At 42.3% G+C, this 13,299-nt stretch overlaps 1 protein-coding gene across 3 annotated transcripts in view; it reads left to right on the forward strand.

Annotated features, from left to right (window-relative positions):
- Tet1 (tet methylcytosine dioxygenase 1) overlaps nucleotides 1–13,299 on the forward strand; it is a 65,172-nt gene that overhangs the window by 25,210 nt on the left and 26,663 nt on the right. The gene's annotated exons all lie outside the window — the stretch shown is intronic.

Below are 13,299 nucleotides of genomic sequence, written 5' to 3' on the forward strand. Positions count from 1 at the left end.
GTGGCGTTGTATCCGATGGACTTCAGCTCCATGATAGGGAAGTTGACAGCTATGATTCATTTTTTTTTTAAAGAACCAGAAAATACTATTGTAAAATCTTATTTCCTCCCAAAAGTGGGGGAAGGGGAATGTCCTTAGTGCATGGAGACCTTATAGCTAAACTCTAATTGCTTAATATGAAGTGCTCACTATGTCATTCTTAGTTTTGGCTGCTTTAGATTTTAAGGAATTAGCATCTATAGAGACTAGATGCTCAGAGTTCAGTAGTAACCTGATTTGGTTGTTATCTCAATCTGTTTGCAGCTTTGTTCATGGTATTTGGAAGAGTTAATTTAAAAGCCTGTGGTCTCACGAGAAGTCCAAGGCTAGCTTTAGCCTAGCAAATTGCTTACATGTTTAAGATTTCAGGTGCTATACAGCAATACTATAAATGTTAGCAATCCTTTAATTTGTAGAGGAAATGCTTAAACAGTAAAACCACTGGTCTAAAGAATTGTTCTGTATATTTAATGTAAAAGGACTTAATCATATCTTTGTGTTTGCAAATAAAGTTTCAGCCCTCCAACATGCCGAATTGTGGCAGATTCCGATCTCATTGGCTGCTCTATTGTGTCCATTGAAAATGCTGGTACTGAAAGCCAGACATTGCCTGGCTTGCTGGTTTTACTGACCACTTTGAGGTTTCTGTTTCCTGTGTGCATGCAGAAAGGGCATGAACATTATTCATCAAACGAGAAGTGCTTACTAGAAATTGACCACAGAGTCACAGGGTAGGCTCTGTAAAGTGAGTGAAGCTCATTTCATGAGTCCTGGACAGATCAAGTAGGGCTAGTTGTTTATAGGTACATTAAGCCATCTTTTTCTTGTAACCACTCACAACCTATTATACCTCCCAACGATAGATTATCACTGACTTTTAATCCCTCTATGGCCTGTTGTAGGTGTCCATTTCAGGCATTAAATTGTTAAGTGAGAATGTTATTACACCTGTAATTCTAGCCCTAGCTGTCACAGAGATCTGCCCTTCTCTGTCTCCCCAGTGTTGGGACCCTGTCTTAAAACCATAAAGAAGTAATTTTAGTGTTTGTTTGTTTTTTGTTTTTTGTTTTTACGAGACAGGGTTTCTCTGTTTTGGAGGCTGTCGGTCCAGCCTGGCCTCGAACTCACAGAGATCCGCCTGCCTCTGCCTCCCGAGTGCTGGAATTAAAGGCGTGCGCCACCAACGCCCGGCTGAAGTAATTTTAGTGTTAATGTTGTATAGATTGCTCATAAATGGGTAAGGATGGTGTGTGTGTGTGTGTGTGTGTGTGTGTGTGTGTGTGTGTGTGTGTGTGTGTGAGTGAGAGAGAGAGAGAGTTAGTGTGCATGCACGCGTATGCAGAAGTAATTGTGTTCCCAAAGTTCCATCCCATGTTTCTTTGGGGGCTCATGCAGCAGATTGTGATCCTTTTATTTTAATTTTTTTTTTGGTGGTCACTTTTATTTTTTTAAAGTGTCTGTGGGTGGTTTACTTTCTTTTAAACCAGGTAGGACTGAATTCTTGATTACTAGCCATCTATAGTAGGTGTCTGTTGAGTAGTAGAGATTGGCATATACAACAACATTAAAACCAGAATATATTTTTACTAAAATGAAAATATTTCTTTGGGACGTAGGGGCAGGGCTTGAAATAGTTTATCCATGTAGACCAGGCTGGCCTCAGATCCACCTGCCTGTGCCTCCCAAGTACTGGGACTAAATGTTTGCACCATTACCACCTGGCTGAAAATGTTATTTTGAATATTTTTTGGGTGTATTTCTGTGTATGTGCCAATGAGTGCAGGTAGCAATGGAGTACAGAAGAGGGCGTCAGATCTCCAAGCACTGAGTGACAGGTGGTTCTGAGTCACTTGGTATGGGTGAAATTGAGTTGTGTGCTCTTAACTGCTGAACCAGCTCTTCCTTTAGTCCTTTAATTCATTTTATTTACTTATTTACTATTTTAAATTTTTCCTTTCCTTTTTGTCTCAGACTTCTAGATACTAGAATTTCCAACATGAGACAATATTTCTGGCTAAACTGAATATGTTTAATGTTGGGGTTGGAAATTTTTTTTCTGGAGCCTAATTTTCACTGTAGATCCACCTGCCTGTGAGTCCTGGGATTAAAGGCATGAGCCCTTAGGACCCAGTCCCCCACCCTTTTTTTTTTTAATTTTTTTTTTCCTGGTTTTTCGAGACAGGGTTTCTCTGTATTGTTTGGAGGCTGTCCTGGAACTCACTCTGTAGACCGCCTGCCTCTGCCTCCTTAGTGCTGGGATTAAAGGCGTGTGCCACCAATGCCAGGCTGAACCTTTGGTTTTTAAAAAGGACAAAAACTAGGATTATGGAGATAGTAATATCAGAAATCAAGCCTGTACCAGTTTCATAATTTACCTGTAAGTCATGTGGGTATTCCGGGGAAGGTGCACATAACAGTCTTCACTTGGATCCTGTTCTTTCATCACCAGTGGACATTTTCCAGTATATGGTTATAAAACATTATTATGTACTCCCATTATTTGGAATAACTGGGAGAGTATACAATGTCAATGAATATTAAACCAGGAAGCTGTCTGCAGGGTTAGTTTTTGAAGAAGTAATTTTGTATCAACCCTCCTTCCTTGAATGGTGATAGGGAGAAGCAAGAATGGGGCCTGGGAGGAAGAGGACTTTGGGCTTGCATCACACTAGCGGAAGACCGGGCACTTGCATATATCTACATACATGAAAGCATGGTCTTGAGTGGCACAATTTTGAGAATATTTAGAACATTTGAATGTTCCATAAAGGTTTCTTTCTGAGTAATCATATTAACAATTATGGCTAAATGTATTTCAAGTACATACAAAAAAGATGGGGCCACAATGGTCTGTTTGTAGTGGGGACACACACACACACACACACATACACACACACACACACACACACACAGTCCAATGTGTTTCCTGCCACAACTGTGAGATTAAAAACTAACAAGGAAAGGCAAGCCAAATAACTAAAAAAAAAAGTGAGTAAATTATAAATTGTGCTAACTGCTTGGAAGGAAAGAAAAGACCTGGAGCTTTTTAGGTTTTTGTTTCATAGTGTTTTGTAACAGGATGCAAGGGTGGTTACCAGAATTATCAGTTGTATCTTTGAGGCCTACTATTTCCTTCACTTTTCAATTGTTACTATGTGTTCTAGGGCTATATTACATAGGCTTGATACCTTTGTATTTTGAAACTTTTTAATCTACTCTGAATGTAAGATTATAACAATAGCTAAGGATTTCCCACACCTACTTATTTGCAACATTGTTTACTTTTACTTAATTTGCATTTTTCCAAGCCAGGGTTTCTTTGTGTAGCCTTTGCTGTTGTAGAACTAGCTTTATAGACCAGACAGACAGGCCTTAAATTGAGAGATCCTCCTGCCTTTGCCTCCTGAGTGTGTGAGTAAAGGCACAAATCATCACAGCCTGCATTATTTCATTTTTTTAATCTTTAAAATTTTTATTTTATTTAATTATTTTTGGTTTTTCGTGACAGGGTTTCTCTATAGCTTTGGAGGCTGTCCTGGAACTAGCTCTTGTAGACTAGGCTGGTTTCGAACTCACAGATCCGCCTGCCTCTGCCTCCCATGTGCCACCACTGCCCGACTAGAGGAAAGCTTCTTGCATCCTGTCATAGTCACATACAAATCGTGCTGCTTTTCACTGTATACTCAGTATTAGCAAAGAGCTGTCCGGCCTGGCTAAAAATTCTTAAAAATGATATTTGTCTGTGAATCCCCTAAAACTGGAGTTACAGCCAGTTATGAGCTCCCAATGTGGGTGCTGGGAATTGAACTTGGCTATATCTGCAGCCCATTGTTTACATTTTTAAAAGAATTATGGTGGCTGGGTGGGGGATGATAGTTGTTGCTCTTGGTGACACACTCTAATCCCAGTATTCAGTGGGTAGACCAGGATAGCAAGAGCTACACAGTGAGATCCTGTCTCAATCACAAAATGAATAAAAGAATGGTAAAAGGAAAAGGGTGTGTGTGTGTATGTGTGTGTGTGTGTGTGTGTGTGTGTGTGTGTGTGTGTGTGTGTACGTACGTGTACACTGTGACCAGACTTCCCATGATGTAATGATACCATTTGAAATGATAATCTTGTATTACTCTGGGAGGAAAGTTTTTCTATAGATAAAGCTCACAGTTCCAGGCACCAAATCTCAGACTTCGACATGTAAGGAAGTCTGGGGACTGATGGGAGATCCATAAGAAATATCAGCTTGCCAGGCAATGGTGGTACTCTTCATCCCAATACTGGGAGATAAGGGAATATCTGAGAGTTTGAGGGCCGTCTGGTCTACTGAGCTAGGTCCAGGACAGGCTCCAAAGCGACACAGAGAAACCCTGTCTCAACAACCCCCCCCCTAAAAAACCAATAGCAGCTAGCCAGGCAGTGGCAGTCCACCCCAGGGGGCAGAGCTCTATAAATTCAAGGCCAACCTTTTATAGAGTCAGGGCTGTTATACTGAGAAACCCTGTCTTGAAAACAAGCAAACAAACAAACAAAAAAACCCCAATAATCTTATCACTGGAATCTATTCTAAAAAAGAAGCTTAGCTGGACATGATAGTAATCCCACCACTGTAGAGGATGAAAACAGAAAGTCAGCCTGCTCTACACAGTTGAGACTTATTCCCCCCCCCCAAAATCAGTTTCTTAGGGATGTAGCTCAGTCTATAGAATTCTTGTTGCTTAAGTGTGTGAACAAAACCTTGGTTCCCCAGTACCTCACAAAACAAATGTGATGGCACATGCCTGTAATACTAGCACTCTGATCCCACCACTGAGAAGGTGGGGACAGAAAAAAAAAAGCAGGTTCCAGGTTATCCTGTTATATATTGAAATCTAGGCTAGTCTGAATTACATGAGACCATTATCAATCTCTCTCTCTCTCTCTCTCTCTCTCTCTCTCTCTCTCTCTCTCTCTCTCTCTCACACACACACACACACACACACACACACACACACACACACACACACACACACACACACACCACCCCCACACAGGGTTAGGAGAGTCAGCCTGGGACAGATTGTTTAAGCCATGTGCTGTGCAGCAATGTTTATTCACGGGCACACACTGGGTTTCTGGTTTGCATACCCAGAACTGTAAGAAACCATCTTGCCTAGAAATGATCAGACCAATTTTAGAGCTGGATTCTCAGTAAACCTGCCCACGTGTAACCATTTGCTTACCACTGCATTGTGAAACTTTCTAAGCTAAGATGCAGATTCAACTGTGTGCCTGCTTGCACCCAGTCTTGGAGAGTCTAGGAGAGAATGATTGCCCTGAGGTTGAGTCCAGCCTGGCAACCTCCTGAGAATCCAGCTAGCCAGGCTGTGAACTACTCTGTGTCCATCCTGTGGTTTCTAGGAATTATAGCAGAGAATTGGAGTAAATATAAGGCAAGTGGGGGTGAATGCACCACAGGAAATCTTTCAGATTCTTCCAAAAACAACAAAATATCTGTCATTATTTGTCCACAAAAGTGTGTGTGTGTGTGTGTGTGTAGGTATAGCCCAGAAGTCTGTGTTCAGTGTCTTGCTCCCCCCCCATCCCCCCCTCCACTTTTTGAGGCATTGAACCTGGAGCTCACAGATTGGCTAGGCTGGCCAGCCAGTGAGCTCTAAGAGTCAGCCTGTTTCCAAGCCACATGTCTCCTAGTGCTATTGTTACAGACATGCATGCACAATAAGCACCTCAGGGACTTAACAATACCCCAGTCATGTATTTGTTCTGATAGTGCTAGATTCATGATACCTGAGGTCACCTTCCTTAGTGTATAGTTTCCCACATATCTATTAATAGTAATTCAACTGTGAGACATACAATAAATATTTGTTAAGCAGTTACTCTATTGCTCTATTGACTTTAATTCATTTTCAGTTATATAGATGTAGTAGAATGTCTTTGGTATTTTATTTATTTATTTATTTATTTATTTATTTATTTATTTATTTATTTTTTGGTTTTACAAGACAGGGTTTCTCTATATTGTTTTGGGAGCCTGTCCTGGAACTTGCTCTGTATACCAAGCTGGCCTCGAACTTAGAGATCCGCCTGCCTCTGCCTCCCAAGTGCTGGGATTAAAGGCATGGGCCACCACCGTCCGGCCATTTCATTTTTTTAAAGATTTTATTATGTGTACAGTGTTCTGCCTGCATGTTAGATGAGGCAGTCAGATCTCATGACAGATGGTTTTGAGGCACCATGTGGTTGCTGGGAATTGAGCTCAAGACCTCTGGTAGTCAGTGCTCTTAAACTCTGAGCCACCTCTCCAGCCCTTTCCATTCCATTTCATTTCATTTCTGGCTGAAACTGTCTGTGGGTAAGTTCCTTCATTGTGACATCTAAGGAACTTTTGAAATAGTTGGAAATGGAATAAATAGCTGTAATGGGAGAATGGAGACAGGATATTGTTCTTTAGGCATAAAAATGGCAAATATCTTCAGTTTTGAAGAATGAATAATAGGTTTTATAATGGTTTTAGCTCAGTGGTAGAATGATCATCTAGGAAGCTCAAAGCTATAGGCTCCACCTTCATTATTTTTGTCTGTTTGGGATAAGATCTTGACATAGCTCAGGACCATAGATCTGCCAGGGTTTGGAGTTAAGTGCCACCATGCCTCAAAACACTTTTGAGACATGGTTAGAGGCCAAGCTGGCCCCTCATCCAGTCGCACCACTCCTGCTACACCCTCTAAACCTGGAATTAACAGGCATGAGTCACGCACTTAGATTGTGGCTCTAGTTAATTTTCAGATGCCTGTAGCTGTGAAGCTACAGTTAGGTTACCACAGTGGCAACCTAGACAGTGTGGAATGTGAAACACTTCATTCTTCCTTTATCTGCCTTTCCCTACCCCCACTCTCCCTTGCTACCTTATCTTACCTGCAGTGCAGAACACAAAGAATCCCAGCTTGGAAAATGGGACAAGCCACTTTTCCAGATCTGGGTGATGGCAACTCTTCGGGAAATTTTGCCTCTGGTTAAGATAACAAAGTAAGTGCATCATGTGTCCCTCTGGCAGAGACAGGAAACAACACCCTGAAATGCCTTATTACCCCTCACAGAAATAGATTGGTTTGTCAAGCCCAAATCCAGTGGTTGGCAAGTTAGCTCAGTGATAGCAGGGGCAAGACCTTAGGTTCTGTAAGGAAAAGGAAAGATTCGCAAGGGTTGCACTTTTTTTTTTTTTGTTTTTGTTTTTGTTTTTTTTTTTTTTTTCGAGACAGGGTTTCTCTGTAGCTTTGGAGGCTGTCCTGGAACTCACTTTGTAGACCAGGCTGGCCTCGAACTCACAGAGATCCGCCTGCCTCTGCCTCCCGAGTGCTGGGATTAAAGGCGTGCGCCACCAACGCCCGGCCAGGGTTGCACTTTGTAACTGATTTTCCTGGAACTCACCAGGCTGGCCTCTGCCATCTGAGTGCTGGGATTGAAGGCGTGCACCACTTAGATAGACAGACACACACAGAGAGGGGGAGAGGGAGAGGTGCTGTGATTTCTTTGATAATAGTCCTTCTGATGGGTCTTTGTCTCTGTTCTTAGATCTAGAAGAAAATGTACATCGCTGTGGGCCTCCCCCGCTTTGTGTGTCTCTTCATGAAATCAATTCTTATCCTCCTGATTGGATGGATGGATCTAATCCCCAAATATGGGGATTGCATACATGCCAGACTAAAGGAAAACTTAAACTAATCTTGAAAGATGTCAAAACAATATAACTAAAAAGTAAAATTTCCAGTTTCCTGTTTTTATGTCCTTAATCTTGGATATTGTGTGGGAATTTTTTGTTTTTTTGAGACAGGGTTTTCCTGTCTAGCCTTGACTGTCCTTGAACTCTTTATAGAGAAGGCTGGTGCTGAAGTTAGATGACTGCCTGTGCATCCTGAGTGCTGGGATTGGAGGCGTGTGCCACCCCAGCCTGACAAGTATGGGAGTTTTCAGAACAATTTCAGAAGAATTTTATCTTAATTGCCAATGATAGTCAGATATGTTTTTCCTATAAAAAACTGAATCTTCATAAATCTTTTTTTCTCTCGAGTCAGGGTTTCTCTGTAACAGCTCTGACTGTCCTGGAACTCTCTTTGAAGACCAGACTGGCCTGGAACTCAAGAGTTCCAGGACAGTCTTCATACCTACTCAGAAATCATGTCTTGGGAAAACAAAACAAAAACACAATAAAAAAGCACCTGCTGATAATTGACAATTTCAGTGGGTCAGTAAATTGAACAGAAATACCATTAGTGTAGTTTCAACACTTGTTCTCCCTAGCCCACACAGTCTTGGGAATCACTGTTGCCAAGACTGATCTCAAACTTGGGAATCATCTTGGCCTTAGACTCCCAGGTACCTTATATATACACCACCAGTGTTTTGTTTTTGAGGGAGGGTCTCAGGTTGGCTCCAGTTTTGCTATTCATGATTTTAGACTCCTGATCTTGCACCTGTTGCCTGCTGGTTGATGACATTATCGGTATGTACTGTCTTTTTTTAAAACGCCTCCTGCTGGAATCCTACTTACTAGGCAATTGCTTTGTTAGAATATAATTCATATATCATATGTATATTATGAAAACAATCCTGTAGCTTTTACTCTATTCATAAATGTGCATTTAGCATTACAATATTTAAAACTACCATATCACCTTGGCTTTCACCAAACAAAAAACCCACCCAGGGGACTAGAGAGATGATGTCTCAGTGGTTAAGAGCTTTTCCTTTGTCCGTAGGTTCACAACCACCTTTAACTCCAGTTCCTGGGGATCCAATTCCTTCTGAATTCTGACGGGAGCAAAGATGGTCACTACCACACCTTATGTTTTAAACCAGGCTTTAAAATTTCATTTTATGTCATTTACTGTTTGGGGATGTGAAATAGACCTGGTTGGTCCTAAACTTGGAGCTGCCTGCCTCTGCCTTTAGAATGCCCACATGCCTGGCTGTTGTGTAAGCTCTTTTTGTTATGTGTATATGAGTGTTTTGCCTTTCAGAATGTATGTACCACGTATGTGCTCAGTGCCTTTGCAGGTCCAAAGAAGAGTCATCTCCTGGGGCTGGGGCTGGGGTTGGAGACGGTTTGAGCCATCATTCCAGCCTTTGATGTCATTTTAAAAACTGTTTCCAAATCCAGAGCCATTCTTCTTGACAGTGGGGCACTGACAGTTTCTGGTTTTTGTTTGTTTCTGTTTTTCTTGTTTTTTTACTAGAGTAATTTGTTCCCTTTTGTTCCTGGGCAGTGTCCCATTGTTAAATATACTATGTTGTGCTTATCTATTATGCCCTTTTTGATTGACATTTGAATTGTTTCTGTCCCTGCTTTGAGGAAATCCACTGTGAAGATTTTTATTCAAGGTTTGGTGTGAGGAGGGACAGAACATATGCTTTCATTTGTTCTGGATAACTGGAAGTGGAATTGCTGAGTCATGGCAATATTATGACTTTCCACCAGCAATAATGAGTTTCAGTTGCTGTGCAGCCTTTCGAACAGTGGGACCTGGCAGATTTTGCCTTTAGTAATTCCCAACATAGCTACATCATTTTAATTCTTAACCCAGTGTGGGCTTGCTTTTACAAGGCAGGGCTTTACATAACACTCCTGGCCTCTGACTGACCCCGACTGTATAACAAGCAGGCGAACCTCATCATCCTGATTCTCTTAGCTCTAGCTATTTTGAGAGACTCTTATTGGCTGGCCTGGGAACCATAGGCCTGCTGTGCTGGTCTCTTAGCAAAGAGGCAGCATTTCTCCAAACTTCTGTCTACAGGTGTCTGCCACCATACTGGGATTAGAGACAGGTGGTGGTGGCACATGGCTTTAATCCAATCCCAGCACTGGGGGTGGGGCCGAGGCAGGTGGAACTCTACAAAGCCACTTCCAGGACAGCTAAGCCAACACAGAGAAACCATCGAGAAGGGGAAGGTGGGCCTCACCAATAAGCCCAGAGTAACCTTAATTGCACCTTCCTGTTTCCTGCTTCACTTGTCCTGAATTTCAGCCTTTCTTTCCACAGCCACTATAATCTGTATATCTGCAAAGAAACCGTGAATCTGATTTTTGAGCCAGATCTTGCTTTCACGGATTTGTTTGTTGTTTTTTCTCTGTGTAAGCATGCTTACATGCTGGCTTACCTGTTGTGAAGCACCAAGTGGACATCAGAGGATATTTTTAGTACTTAGTTTTCTTTCCACCTTGTGTGTTCTGGCATCAAATTGAGGTCCTCAGACTTTGTGGTAATCATCTTTAACCACAGAGCCTTCTTTCCAAGCCTCAGTATAGTTGTGTTTAGTGTTGTATTTCATTACATGTGTGTGTAAGTATGCTCAGTTCTTGTAGTGTAGAACTCATTTACTAGCTAAACAGTTGTTTTTCCTCTTTGATTTTCTGGTTTGTTTTTGTTTTCTCAAGACAGTGTTTCCTCTATCCCTTGGCTATCCACAGAAATCCCCTTTTGCCTACAGAAGAAGGCTGGCATTAAAGGTGCAAGCAACTGTACTTGGGTGATTCTCATTTCAGGGCATTGAATCCAGGGCCTGTGAGTATTAAGCAAATACAGGCAATCGCTCCCCTGGAATATATTGCCATACACACATCTTGGTGAGGCTTCTGTGTAGTTGAACCTCCTAAACACATGTCCTTTGATAACAGTTTAAGCAGCTTTTACTATCTATAAGACAGCTCTTTCTCAAGCTGATGTACCTGAACCGGTTTACAAATAAAGTAGCAAGAGGCCTTAGAAGAGTGACGTCTGTTAGTGCAACACGTGCCAAGGCTTCATCTTGTCAACAGTTTGTCGTCGTCTTCTTCTTCTTCTTCTTCTTCTTCTTCTTCTTCTTCTTCTTCTTCTTCTTCTTCTTCTTCTTCTTCTTCTTCTTCTTCTTCTCCTCCTCCTCCTCCTCCTCCTCCTCCTCCTCCTCCTCCTCCTCCTCCTCCTCCTTCTGTTATTCTGTCTCTCACTCTTTTTCCCCAACTGAGCCAAACCCAAGGCCCTGATTTGCCTGAGCTTTATCCCCAGCCCCCATTTTGTGTTCTTGGCATTGTTTAGCCAGGCTGTGGTAAGGCAGAGACAGGACAGCTAGTGCTGTTACATAGAGAAACTCTGTCTCAGAAAAACAAAAAGATTTATTTTTTAGCCAGGCAGTGGTGGCACATCTTTAATCCCAGTACTTGGGAGGCAGAGGTAGGCAGGTCTCTGAGTTCAGTGCCAGCCTGGTCTACTTGAGTTCCAACGTTACACAGAGGCATACTGTCTTGAATCTTGCCTGCATGTGTTTTTGTGGAACTAGAGTTGTGAGTGGGCATGTGGGTGCTGGGAATTGAACCTGGGTCCTCTGGAAGAGTAGCCTGTGCTCTTATTTGCTGAGTCGTCCCTCCAGCTCCATACTGGAATGTTTAATTCATTTCTCCTGCCCTCATTTCCTTGGTTAGCAGCACACAAAAATTTTTGATTTGACCAGAAAAGCCTATTTAATGATGAACTATGTGTTGGCCTGCATAGGCACTCTGATTATATAACGTCAAGGTTTTGGTGAGAAACTAGTCATGAGAATTCATGGAATTCAGAATCCTACTTCGATTTGCCCTGTAGGCCAGTCTGCTGAGAATGTTCTGTCTTCCTGCCTTACCTCCCAAGTGATGCCATTACAGGCATAGACCAACCCCTGCAGTTTATGGCGACTGAATCCAGGGCTTCGTGCTCACTAGGTAAACATTCTACCAAGGGGGCTACATTCCTAACTGTCTCTTCTCTCCTCTGCACTCCCAGCTCTGCTTCGTTTTTGGACATGATCTGACTTTGTGGCCCAGGCTATCCTCAAACCTAGGTCATCCAGACCATAATATCTAACTAACCTGATTTCAAATGTGATTTAAATTCATGTCAGGTGTTTCTTTTTAGTGTTTGGTTCATTCTTTTCTTTCTTTTTTTTTTCTTTTTTTTTTTTTTTTTTGGTTTTTCAAGACAGGATTTCTCTGTATTGCTTTGGAGGTTGTCTTGGAACTCGCTCTGTAGACCAGGCTGGCCTCAAACTCCTGCCTCTGCCTCCTGAGTGCTGGGATTAAAGGTGTACACCACCAACACTCAGCTGTTCTTTCTTTTAAAGACTTATTATGTGTATAGTGTTCTGCCTGCACATATCCCTGCAGGCCAAAATAGGGCATCAGATCAGATTCTGAGCCACCATGTGGTTGCCAGGAGTTGAACACAGGACATTTGGGAGAGCAGCAAGTGCTGAGCCATCTCTCCAGCCCCATGGTTCTTTGCACTTTGTTTGTTTGTTTGTTTTTTGTTTTTAAGGCATGGTCTGAGCGATGGATAACAAATTTGTGCTTTGTGGGTTTGTTTTTGAAATTTTGTGAGAGGATCTTATTATATTCCAGGCAAACCTTAATAAACACCTCAATCTTCCTTGGTCCTCCATGCCGAGGATGCACCTCAGTCCTCAAAACTGGAAAAGACTTGATTAGATCACAGGTTGGAGGGCAGTGGTGGCTCACACTTCAATCCCAGTGCTCAGGAAGCAGAGGTAGATAACTGAGTTCAAGGCCAGCCTGGTAAACAGACGTCCTCCAGGAAGCACCAGTTTTTCTGTGCCAGTGCCCACGGTGGGATTTCTGTTCTTAGTAACAACGATGGACTGGCTGGAGACTTGAGACTTACTGTACATAGAAAGACCCAACCTTCAGGTTCCCTGTGGGTTCCCGCCAGGGGAAGCATGTGGTAAATGACACAGGAAAAGGAAACAAGGACAAACAAGAGATGTCAGAGGACAAAAATCACAAAACCCTGAGGAGTTTCAGGGGAAATAATAATAGGATTTGGGGGCTTGTTTCCAGATGGTGGAAACCTTCAGGTTCTATCCTAGCTCTGGGAAGCAAAATAAATAAAAAGCCTGCTCACCTGACCCAACTCTAGCTGGGGTACCTAATAAAATACTGGAACAGGGAATGAGGTGGTGCAGCCTGGCAAGCATTCAGGATCTGATGAAAACTGGGTTTTTTGAAGCTAGTGAAATTGATTTATGTATCCCTGGCTTTGAACCTTACTCCTGTTATTGGTGTGTCTACCCAGGTAGGCATGATTGGAATGACAAGGCAGGTAGGTTTCCATGAGATTGAGGCTACTTCCTTGAGGTTAAGAAGAAGCGTGTCTCAAAAAACAATATTGCCTATGATGAAATGCTTTGAACATCAGAGATTATATAGTTTCACAGTTATATGAACACTCCTATCGGAGTATT

The sequence above is a fragment of the Mesocricetus auratus genome, unplaced genomic scaffold (genome assembly GCF_017639785.1).
Source record: "Mesocricetus auratus isolate SY011 unplaced genomic scaffold, BCM_Maur_2.0 Super-Scaffold_100027, whole genome shotgun sequence".
Lineage (NCBI taxonomy): Eukaryota > Metazoa > Chordata > Mammalia > Rodentia > Cricetidae > Mesocricetus > Mesocricetus auratus.